Source organism: Thalia democratica, chromosome 1, assembly GCF_965202585.1.
Source record: "Thalia democratica chromosome 1, ktThaDemo2.hap1.1, whole genome shotgun sequence".
Lineage (NCBI taxonomy): Eukaryota > Metazoa > Chordata > Thaliacea > Salpida > Salpidae > Thalia > Thalia democratica.
The window spans coordinates 35,759,746-35,772,355 of NC_139165.1; the positions used below are offsets into that span (position 1 = coordinate 35,759,746).

Genomic DNA, 12,610 nt, shown 5'->3' on the forward strand with positions numbered 1-12,610 from the left:
ATGGTTTTTGCTCAAAAGTATATAGCCTCTTTTTAAATAACTTGAGCTAAGCTTTTTTTGCAAGTATTTTTTTGTTATCATTTTAAGTGTAATTTTTATCAAAAGCTCCTAGTCAAGTGATAGTAAAATGTCTTTTCAAATTAATGCTATGAGTTTTTCAAATAGAATATGTAACATTAAAAACATACTTTATTTTCCAACGTTACTGGTAAAAACACAAAAAGACAGTTGAAAGTATATTTATAAACATATTTGGGAAAAAAATATACATAATTCTTTTAAGTAATCAAGTTTCAAAAAATTTATAAAATTCAAATAATTTCAAACAAAAAAAACGTTATTAGTGTAACAATTGTTTCACTAGTTCTCTATAAGTGAAGAGAGACTACGGTATATGGCATGCAAATGTTTATAAAAAAGTCAGGAGATGCCGGGAATTGAACACGGGGCCTCACGCATGCGAGGCGCGCGCTCTACCCCTGAGCTACATCCCCATATGTTAGAGATACATTAATTTGGTTTATATAAACTGTATGCCATTTTTCTATCATATGCCTACATATATAATATAAATATGTATGTATACTGTATATATTACATACCTTTTTTCGATAAGTAAGTGTGTCATTTTTTTATAAAGTAAATGATGAGATGGTCTAATTTTACAGAATAATTAAACAATTTATCACAAAAGTTTTATAAATATATAAAAACATAAACCGTTTGATTATAAAAATCTATGTTTAAAACCTAATTTATCCCTGAGCTGCATCCCCAAATATTTAGGCTGTTTTAATTGGATTTATACACATAAACTTCCTTTTTTCTTAAATGTTTGTATATTTTGTCTATAGCATATTATGTATTTATTTAATTATATAACAAACAACAGTCCTGAACAGCTGTTTTGTGTATGATATATGTCTGTCTTATATATTTCTCAGCAAAGTTTTAGTATATTAAACATGTTTTACAGAAATTTTTAGTTTTAATGTCTCGTTACAAAGATGTTAAAGGGGGTAATAAGATTATTAAAGTAGATTAGTACAACAATCAAAACAACACTTATATTTTATTTACATAAACTAAACAACACAAAGATACAATTACATCACTCTATACGAGAACTAAAGTTATACACACAAGAAAACATTAGTTCTTAAATCTAACGTGCTTAAAATGCATCTTAACTTAAAGCACACTTGCCGAATGCTCTGCCTAAACTGCTACTGCAACTGCGAGTAAATGAAAGTCAAATTCCGTTTTATAAGCACTAAAACAAATGTAACTCCTAACAATAAAAAATTTTTTTGTTTTTTCAATACTAGAAGCACGTCACGAAATCTGCGTAAAACAGTTTACAACATCCGCTTTTAAATAAATTTGGAAAATCTTGTTTTGAGAATAATGAAAAATGTTTTGGAAAAGCTTTTATTGTTACAAAAAATTACATATTTATTCACGAGCTTTAAAATACTAAAATGAAATGTTAGTTTCATTACATTGTTTCTTTTTTAATTTTCAATTTTAACGTTTAAAGCCTGGTTTTAAATAATTTAAATCCTTAAAATCCTACTTAACTTTAAACTTTTTAGACATTATCAAAAGTCCGGTTTAAAAAAAGTAAGAAAAAGAAATTGTATTTCTTATTATCTCAAAAATTACATAATTTACAAAAACTTAGATAAAACACAACAAGGTAACAATGATAGTCATTTTAGTTGGCTTCTGGCTTGTTGTCCTCGAAGTTCTTGTCCTTGGGGTTGTTGTCCTCGGGCTTGTCGTCGGGCTGTTATCCTCAGGTTGTTATCCTCAGGTTGTTAATAGAGGCTTCTGAACCATCAATTGGATCATTGACAACGTCTTGTTTCTTTTAGGAAACATTTGACTTTCTGTCTTCTAGCTGGTTCGTTGAATCAGCAAAACACCACATCGATTGGCTTCGGAAACAATGACAGCAGGAACTTGATTGTGACGTAATAGAACAAACACAAAATCTTCATTCAATATTTTGTTTATTGTCGTACTTATAAACAAAAAAACTTTTAAAGTTTCATGCAGTAGCAAGGTGTTAGGTGTGCTTAAAAGTTGTGGTTATCAAACAACAATTTGGTTCAAACAACGTTAAAAAGATATAAACGCAACAATTTATTTACAAGCGACGACTGCTAAATTTAAGGGGAGTTTATTTTTGATTTCTTTCAAAAGGAAAATTTTAACACAACTTTATACTTGAACTTGAAACGAGTAATAAAATAAGGCAAGAAACTTATCTTTTTACGACTAAGAAAGATGAAAACTCATTCAAATATATTTTTAAACTTCAGCAACATTCTGGTTTAAAACAAATACAATTTATACTTTAGAACAATCAATCAGCAGATCAAAACAATAAAGTAGTAGTAGTAAACAAATAGACAAATTTGTTTTATCAGCTAAAACTCAGACGTTATTGAGAACAACTATTCTGCTGTTGTAATTCTAAATTTTAATGCGGTTCTTACTTAGTTTTTATGCTTAGAAAAGTATAATAACTGCGTTCTCTAGGCAACTTATAAAATGCAATTTTGCACTAAAATACTGCGTCCCCTGACGACTTATGTAAATTGTAACATCTTCAAAGAACATTGTGCACTAGAGTAAAAAGATTGTGCTTTTTATAATCGAAATACTGCGCCCCCATGCGACTTATGTTAGTTGCAACTTATATTATACCCTTAGCTAAAAAGATTAAGCTTTTTAGGATCGAAATACTGCGCACCCATGCGACTTATGTTAGTTGCAACATATATTGTGCACTAAGAAGAAGAAATATTATGCTCGTTAGCAAATAAAATGTGCACCTAAGCACTAAAAAAGCATATATAAAACTATACATAGAAATAACCGCAAAAATTATATAGTACTTCCAGCAAAAAATCCTTGACATCAAGCTTCACTTTTAACAAAACTAAATAAACCACTACCACACACTTGTATTATAATTGTAGACTTGCTGTTTCAAAGTAAAAAGTTATTCACACAATTTTTCTTACTATTATCATAGTGAAATGTCGCAAAGTAAAGTATCATCGCAAATTATACTGTCAAAATTTGAAACTCGTTAAAAAGTTGTTTAGTAATAAACTAAAGTTTTTTTTTTCGCTGCGTTTTTTAATTGATAAGGCACCTAATTCCTAAATATCAGAAGATTCCTAAAATACAGGCCACACATGGTTTCCAATGTCTCGTTACAAATATTTCTTTAAGGGGGGTAATAGGGTTAGTAAAGTAGATTAGTACAACAATCAAAACAACACTTATATTTTATTTACATAAACTAAACAACACAAAGATACAATTACATCACTCTATACGAGAACTAAAGTTATACACACAAGAAAACATTAGTTCTTAAATCTAACGTGCTTAAAATGCATCTTAACTTAAAGCACACTTGCCGAATGCTCTGCCTAAACTGCTACTGCAACTGCGAGTAAATGAAAGTCAAATTCCGTTTTATAAGCACTAAAACAAATGTAACTCCTAACAATAAAAAATTTTTTTGTTTTTTCAATACTAGAAGCACGTCACGAAATCTGCGTAAAACAGTTTACAACATCCGCTTTTAAATAAATTTGGAAAATCTTGTTTTGAGAATAATGAAAAATGTTTTGGAAAAGCTTTTATTGTTACAAAAAATTACATATTTATTCACGAGCTTTAAAATACTAAAATGAAATGTTAGTTTCATTACATTAATTTTTTTAGGTCCTATGACGTAGTAATAATGAACGTTTTTGTGCAGTAAGCTAAGTTTGAAAAATACGCTTATTTTAGTTTTGTTAATGTTTATGAAATTGTACATTTTGAAAAGATTTTAGGAATTGCTATTAAATTTTTTGTAAAGTATGGAAATAAAAGGTTCTATTAGAAAAATGTTTTAAACTGCCCGTGTTTGCGGCTTAATTTTACTTTCTAAATCTAATTAGTTTTAATTTTTCTAAAAAAGTATTTTCTATAATGAATGCAGATATTTTGTCTTTCGCTTTTCTTGTTAAGTGTTTTGGTCTTGTCTGTTAAATCAATTTCGTTTTCTTTTTCTAAGTTGCAAAGTCTGCAGCTGAATTTAGTATCAAGTTTTGATTTTGTCTTGTTCAGTAAATCCCGTTTAGTTTTGTAGTCTGTGTTGTTATCTTTTAAGTTCCAAATGTGGTTTGCTAGTTCTGTTGAATGTATTTTGTTAATGTTTTTGTATGAAGACTTGTGATCCCTATATCTTTGTTTAAAACTATTTCCCGTAGTTCCTACTTACTGTTTGGTTGCTCTATTGTGTTATTGTTGTTCTATAGATTGTGTTAGCAATTAGGTATTGGTTGTTTAAAAGACAGGGTTCTTTGCGGCAATTGCAAAATTTATCTTTTGTGTTATTTAAATCGTTTGTATTGTTTTTGTTTTAAGTTTTATTGTTATGTGCTATTATTTTGCTTCTGAAGTTACTTTTACAACTGTATGATATTTTGATTGTGTTACGTTTGAATATTTTTTAAATGGATGATTTTCTTGAAAAGATGTGGTAATTAATTTTTAAAAAAGTTGTTTGCCTATTTTATAACTTATAGCTAAACTAAATGGTGGGTTGAGAATATTATATCTCTTTTTCTTTGTCTTTTATTTTTTTGGTAGAATATTTTTGTCGTATTTTAATGTATCTTTGTAACTAATTGAAAACAATGCTTCTTCATTTTCCTTTGTTGCATTGTTAAAATATTTTTTATTGTTAAACAGTTTATGAGTCTTCTGTTTATTGTTTCGGGTAGTTTTTTTTTTAAGTACTTATCGTTGGTGATTTAATGAAGGCAATTGATGTACATTACCTTCATTAACACTACGTCGTAGTTATTATAAAACTTATTAGTTCTAAATTTCTAAAAAACATGTTTAATATACTAAAGCTTTACTGAGGTTTATATGAGATTGAAATGTCTCATGTATGAAAAAGATGTAGAAAACTGTGGTTTATTATATAAAAAAATACATGAATACACATATGTTTTATTAGTAAAATACGATTTTAAAAATACTAGTACATATGTTTCATAAAGCTAAATGCTTTAATCATCAGCTAGTTCAAATTTATAATAAAAAGAACTTTAATAAACAGAGATGCAAAAGTTATACAAAAAACAATGCGACGTAACAATCGAATATTGTACATTACAAACACTTGGTGCAAAAAGTGATTTTCCATCTAACTAAACAAACAACTAAAATTCACAAAAACCACAGTTAAGCGACCATAAATACTTTTAAATTTAATGTATGTTAAGAGGAGTTTTTTTATATGTCGTGATTCATTATTAGTGAACTAATATTGTCTTGTCGACGTATTAAAAAACTCCTTTTAAAATACAATAAATTTAAAAGTATTTTAATGTCGAATAACTGTGGTTTTTGTGAGTTATAGTTGTTTGTTTAGTTAGATGGAAGATCACTTTTTGCACCGAATGTTTTTAATGTACAATATTCGATTCTTACGTCATATTGTTTTTTCTAACAAATTTTGCATCTCTGTTTACCAAAGTGCTTTTCAATTTTAACTGAACCAGGTGAAGATTAAAGACAATCTTTTTTGTTCTTATTAACCATATGTATTAGTTTTATTTTTAATCGCGTTTTACTAATAAATTATTTAAAAGCCCTTCAAGTGGGCTCTGTGGTAAGTGATTGAGTTTAAACAATCACCTTATTTTCTATATATATAAATATATAAATATACATATTTAACAATATGTACAAAAAAAAGAGTTTTTATTTGTTTAAAATGTGTATAAACTTTATAATATACATTGATTACTTTAATTAAAGTATTTTAATTTAAACTTCATGCAAGTGTTTAACATAAAAATAAATTTTGATTTATTTTGATGTTTATAACCTTTAAAATAGTTTGATAAACTAAACCAAATTAAGTCAGCTTAATTAACAAACGAGTAAAAATGTTGGAGCTAGTTTATTTGTTGTATTCAGATTATCAAAATAAAAACATATTTTGTTTTAGTTCATTTTTTAAATTTTTCTGATTACATGTTAAATAGTTTGATATAAAATACGTTTTTTTAACTTAAAAGAAATGTACTGCATCCAGTTTTTACAAAAAACAAAAAATAAAAACAAGGAACTTATTTTTAAATTCAGCTTTGGATTAGGGATGGCAGTATAAAATATAATAGTTTAAAAAATGCATTATTTGAATCTCACCTTAGGTAAATACCCGGGAAGCGAGGGGATAGTGGCACCCGGCATGTCGGTGAGGTTCAACGTCAAGTTCATGCCCGATTCTTAGTGCGATTACGACGACGAGCTGGTTATGAGGTCTTAAGCCGATAGTGACGTCATTATCAAGTTGAAAGCATCCAGGCCCCCGCATGTGCTCACAAATCTGTGATTATCTGATTATTATCATTATATTATTATTATTATTATTATTATCATTTATTTTGAAATTTTACTTTAAAACTAATTGAAGCAACTTTAATTGACTGGTGTCTTATCTTATCTCTTATTAAAAATCATATTATCAAGCCTTTATAGAAAAAAGACATTAATTACTAAACAAAATGTGTATATTTAAATAAAAATTTAACTAAATAGCATTTGTCTTAAATTTAAGTGATAATTACCAAGTTGAGAAAAAATCATTACAGTACTTTAGTTGTTTTTATATTAAGTATAATACAATACATATTAGATTAATTTTTGAAAAATTTAAATATTTATAGAAATAATTTTTTTAATAAAAAGCTGTTTTCAAATAAAAGATACAATAAAAAGCAACCTAAAATGCAATATAAAAGTATATTAATTTCAATAAAAATATCAAATGCGTTTTATACTAAGACATCGCGCTTTAATTGTGAAGTAACAATTCAAATAGATATATGAACGCGATAATCTTGTTTTCTTCAAGCGGAGCCATGGCTTAGTTGGTTAAACCGCCTGTCTAGTAAACAGGAGATCCCGAGTTCGAGTCTCGGTGGTGCCTCGTCCTTTTGTATTTTACTTTAACCTAAATAAAATTATACTAGGCAAGTTACTTTTTTCAAATTCTTTTTAGGTATATATTGTTTTATTTATCATTTTTTTTTGTCAAAAAATGTGTAGTCTTATATGAAAAGTATTTTACAGAAGTTTCTACATTTTTAAGATCACTTAAAAAACCTTTTATTTTGAAAATTATTAGTTTTACAAAAATAGCTTTGTTTTAACAGACACAATTACCTTTATGCATACAATAAGCAGATATTGTGATCAGTAATCCTATAACTACTTCTAGTACAAATTTATTTGATTTACACAAACATATAAAGCTTATTTAAAAAGTTTATATATTGATTTTAGTAGTAACTGCTTTATTTATATCATAGACTACAAAACTTACTAAACAAGCTTATAACTTACAAATAAGTTAGTCAGCCGTAGTTATTTCTAACGTATATGTATTCGTAGTAAAAAAATATTCTTGTAAAAAAGAAACGTGTACAGTAAATAAACAATACAAAATATTAAAAAACTGAATTTAAACTTATACTAACAGGTTTGATTTATATATTCAAATCAGTTTATTTTTTTTAGCATAAATATATGAAAAACTATAAAGATATATCTACAATTCTGTCCATCATTCAAAGCAATTATTTATTGAAAGTGAATCCAAGTCAGGTTTATAAACACAAAATATTCAAATTTGTCGTGGCCTGTTGGTCAAGCTAGGGGTATGATTCGCGCCTCGGGTGCGCGAGGTCCCGGGCTTAATTTCCGGGCAGGCCCATTTTGTAATACTTTCTTAGTTAGTTTCTTCACTAATTCACTTTTCAAATAACCTAGACTAGAGCTTGTAATAGTACTATAAGATTAAGGAGCTATAACTTTATTATATTATTATATTCTATGCAAACTAATAAAAAAAAAGTTTTAGAACTGATACTGTTTTGGGTCTGGAAATATTTCTAATATAAAAAAACGAAACATATGATTATAAAAAATCAATATTTCATTTTCAAATTTTTATTTTGAATTTCCAAACATCATGAGTAGAGTAGAAATAATCAAACACAGTATTAAACATTTCAACGAACTTTAACAATAGCTTATCTAACAAAATATACCGCCAGAGAAGATTGAACTCTTGAACCGCTGGTTTACAAGACCAGCGCTCTACCACTGAGCTATGGCGGCTGCAAACGTATCCTGTTTTAAATGTTTATAAAGCTGAAAGTATTGTTACGTCAACATGTAAGGGTTTGTTTTCCTATTTATTTACCTTGAGAGTTTCATACATAAAAATGTTCATTTGATGTATATGTATCTATTTTAAAGTTGGATCAATATATATATATATATTTGAGTTTTATTTAAGTTTGAGGTTACTAAACAATTTTAGAAATAATATTTACCAAACTTAGGTAAAAATTAACAGCACTAAAATATATAATCTTTTTAATCTTAAAAAAATTCTTTGTAAAAGATATGCAATTGAACTATTAATTTAAACATTCAGTTTTAGTATGTTTATTTATAAAAATAACTTTTGACTATTTAAACATTTCAGTTAAAAAGTAATAAGATAAAAACAAATATCAATCTTTTTCCTTAAAAATATTAGTTAAAGATAATACTACTTATTTAGTAAATTATGCACAAATTAAAAACAACGTTGCCTGAGTGAAGATCAAACTCTCTACTTGGTTATTGAGAGACTCACGCGCTGCCTACTGCGCCATCGAAGCTACAATGTGAATGTTAAAACTGGTGTTGTATTGATGATTGCATATGATTATGACGTATTAATGCTATTTTTTTCATTTCTAAAAAGCGAGGCTCCACTGAAATTCAAGTTCGGGATCTTCTGTCTACTAAATAGGCGTTTTAATCAACTTATCTATGGCACCACTCGTTAAAATAAATATTATTGTGTTTATAAACTTATTTAAATCGTTACGTGGGTCGGTCTTTTTGTGTGTATCCTTTTAAAAAATTGTACAATTTTATATCGACGTGACGTTTTTTTCTGCTTTTTTGTACATTTTTTTTAAAGAATTTTACGTATATTTTTTCACAAAATTGTTCAATTTCTTAAAACTTTAATTGATTTAAAACAAATTTAAAAACTTGTTTATACTGTTTTAGATGTAAAAAAGGATAACCATAAAAAGACTAAAAACAGCTTTGAAATTTTTTATGTGTATCTTTTTAAGTTTGATCGAAATATCTTATTTCAAACTTTTATTTTACTTGTACAACTTTAAAAACTTGTTTAAGATGTTTTAGATGTTAAATTTTAAAAGGGTACCAATAAAAAGGCTAAACGCAGCTTTGAAACTTTTAATGGGTATCCTTTTTGTTTTAATCTAAAAATCTTACTTAAAAGTATCGTACTTTAATTTTTTCATAATGTAAAAACATTTACAGAAATTGAATTGAATTGCTATTATAATGTTTAAAAAGTTTTGGCTAGGCCTTTTAAAGTGTGTTTTATTTTGATTTAAATATATAAAGTTGTTTGAGTAATTGTCAAAGTATCTAATGGTAATAGATTAAATATATCAATAAATTTCAAAACACTAAATAACCATGAACTATACTTTATCACATTTATAAATTAAAAAAAAAAATTCTAGGTTATTAACATAATGTAAAAAGTATTAGCTAAAAACTCGGTAGTTAAATAAATCAAAGTAGGTCATGTGATACTTTCAACTTATCTAATGTGTTTTTAAAATTGCATTTATGCTTATTTTTAGGTAACAAAAGCCTAAAAACTAATTAAAAAATAATTTTTTAAAAATATTTTACTAATTCATTATTTAAGTTTTATTATTTTTCAAATAATGTTATTAGTTTTAGATTGATAGTTTCTAAAATTTAAAGTATAAGACAATGATTTCCAAAATCAAGGTTATTTTCTATGTAATTTTATTCGTAACACTCTTTATCAAGGCTTTTATTTTTATTATTAAATAATTTACTCTATACAAAAAGTATAGCTATTTTTAATGATATGTTTACTTAATTTATAAATAGACATTTTCATAAACTTAATCTACATAATTTGCCAGAATTAACTAAGTCGTTTTTGATCAAATTATTCAGTTAATTTTTTACTATTAGTTTTTGTAAAATCTTACTTTTTAAATAAGTTATTGAAAAGTATTAAATCTTAGTAAAACACAGAACTAATACTATTATTAAAAGTTATTATTGTTTTTACAGTTCGAACTTTTGAGATAACATCAGATTTTAAGTAAGAGACAATGAGTTGCATAAACAAAATAATTTCTATAAAATTCTGGTTGTGGATTATTTTAAACTAAGAATTTAATAATATTTTAAAAAATTGGTTTTAGGGAAGTTAAAGGATAAAAAGTTTTAAAGCTGTGTTTGGTCATTTATGGGTACACTTTAAAAAATTAACATCTAAAAAGTTTAAACAAGTTTTTAAAGTAGTAAATGTAGTTATAAGTTTAAAATAAGATATTTCGATCAAACTCAAAAAGATACACATAAAAAATTTCAATGCTGTTTTTAGTCTTTTTATGGGTATCCTTTTTTACATCTAAAACAGTATAAACAAGTTTTTAAATTTGTGTTAAATCAATTAAAGTTATAAGAAATTGAACAATTTGTGAAAAAATATACGTAAAATTCTTTAAAAAAAATGTACAAAAAGCAGAAAAAAACGTCACGTCGATATAAAATTGTACAATTTTTTAAAAGGATACCCACAAAAAGATCGACCCACGTAACAATTTAAATAAGTTTATAAACACAATAATATTTATTTTAACGAGTGGTGCCATAGATAAGTTGATTAAAACGCCTGTTTAGTAGATAGAAGATCCCGAATTTGAATTTCAGTGGAGCCTCGCTTTTTAGAAATGAAAAAAATAGCATTAATTCGTCATAATCATATGTAATCATCAATACAACACCAGTTTTGACATTCACATTGTAGCTTCGATGGCGCAGTAGGCAGCGCGTGAGTCTCTCAATAACCAAGTAGAGAGTTTGATCTTCACTCAGGCAACGTTGTTTTTAATTTGTGCATTACTTACTAAATAAGTAGTATTTACTTTAACTAATATTTTTAAGGAAAAAGATTGATACTTGTTTTTATCTTATTACTTTTTAACTGAAGTGTTTAAATAGTCAAAAATTATTTTTATAAATAAACATACTAAAACTGAATGTTTAAATTAATAGTTCAATTGCATATCTAAAACAAAGAATTATTTTAAGATTAAAACGATTATATATTTTAGTGCTGTTAATTTTTACCTAAGTTTGGTAAATATTATTTTTAAAATTGTTTAGTAACCTCAAACTTAAATAAAACTCAAATATATATGTATATATTGATCCAACTTCAAAATAGATACATATACATCAAATGAACATTTTTATGTATGAAGCTCTGAAGGTAAATAAATAGGAAAACAAACCCTTACATGTTGACGTAACAATACTTTCAGCTTTATAAACATTTAAAACAGGATACGTTTGCAGCCGCCATAGCTCAGTGGCAGAGCGCTGGTCTTGTAAACCAGCGGTCGAGAGTTCAATCCTCTCTGGCGGTATATTTTTGTTAGATAAGCTATTGTTAAAGTTCGTCGATATGTTTAATACTGTGTTTGACTTTTTATACTCTACTCATGATGTTTGGAAATTTAAAATAAAAATTTAAAACTGAACTATTGGTTTTTTATAATCATATGTTTCGTTTTTTTATATTAGAAAATAAAAAATATTTCCAGACCAAAAACAGTATCAGTTCTAAAACATTTTTTTATATTAGTTTGCATAGAATATAATAATAAAGTTGTAGCTCCTATATCTTATTATATCACAAGCTCTAGTCTAGGTTATTTGAAAGGTGAATTAATGAAGAAACTAAGTAAGAAATTATGAAAAAAATGGGCCTGTCCTGGAATTGAATCCTGGACTTCGCGCACCCGGAGCGCGAATCATACCCACAACAGGCCACGACAAATTTGAATATTTACTGTTTATAAACCTGAATTGCATTCACTTTCAATACATTAGTGCTTTGAATGATGGAGAGATTTGTAGATATATCTTTATGATTTTTCATATGCTTAAGCTAAAAATATATAAACTGGTTTGAATATATAAATTAAACCTGTTAGTGTAAGTTTAAGTTTTTTTAATAGTTTTTATTGTTTATTTACTGTACACGTTTTTCTTTTTTTAAGAACACTATTTTTGTACAAATAAAAATACGTTAGAAATATACAACGGCTGACAACTTACTTGTAAGTTATAAGCTTGTTCATCTAGTTTTGTAGTCTATGATGTAAATAAAGCAGTTAATACTAAAGTCAATATATTAACTTTTTAATAAGCTTTATATGTGTGTGTAAATCGAATAAATTTGTACTAGAAGTAGTTATAGGATTACTGATCACAATATCTGCTTATTGTATGCATAAAGGTAATTGTGTCTATTAAAACAAAGCTATTTTTGTATAACTCATACTTTTAAAAATAAAAGGTTTTTTAGTGGTCTTAAAAATGTCGAAACTTATGTAAAATACCTTTTATATAAGACTAT

General features: G+C 26.4%; 4 non-coding genes across 4 annotated transcripts; 2 read left to right on the top strand and 2 right to left on the bottom strand.

Moving 5' to 3' along the window:
- Positions 1 to 422: 422 nt before the first annotated feature.
- Trnaa-cgc (transfer RNA alanine (anticodon CGC)) lies at positions 423 to 494 on the bottom strand. The gene has a single exon. It is a non-coding gene; the product is annotated as a tRNA-Ala (tRNA).
- A 6,456-nt stretch (positions 495 to 6,950) lies between these two features.
- Trnat-agu (transfer RNA threonine (anticodon AGU)) lies at positions 6,951 to 7,024 on the top strand. The gene has a single exon. It is a non-coding gene; the product is annotated as a tRNA-Thr (tRNA).
- Positions 7,025 to 8,144: 1,120 nt separating this feature from the next.
- Trnat-ugu (transfer RNA threonine (anticodon UGU)) lies at positions 8,145 to 8,217 on the bottom strand. The gene has a single exon. It is a non-coding gene; the product is annotated as a tRNA-Thr (tRNA).
- Positions 8,218 to 11,543: 3,326 nt separating this feature from the next.
- Positions 11,544 to 11,615, top strand: Trnat-ugu (transfer RNA threonine (anticodon UGU)). Its single transcript has one exon. It is a non-coding gene; the product is annotated as a tRNA-Thr (tRNA).
- Positions 11,616 to 12,610: the final 995 nt, after the last annotated feature.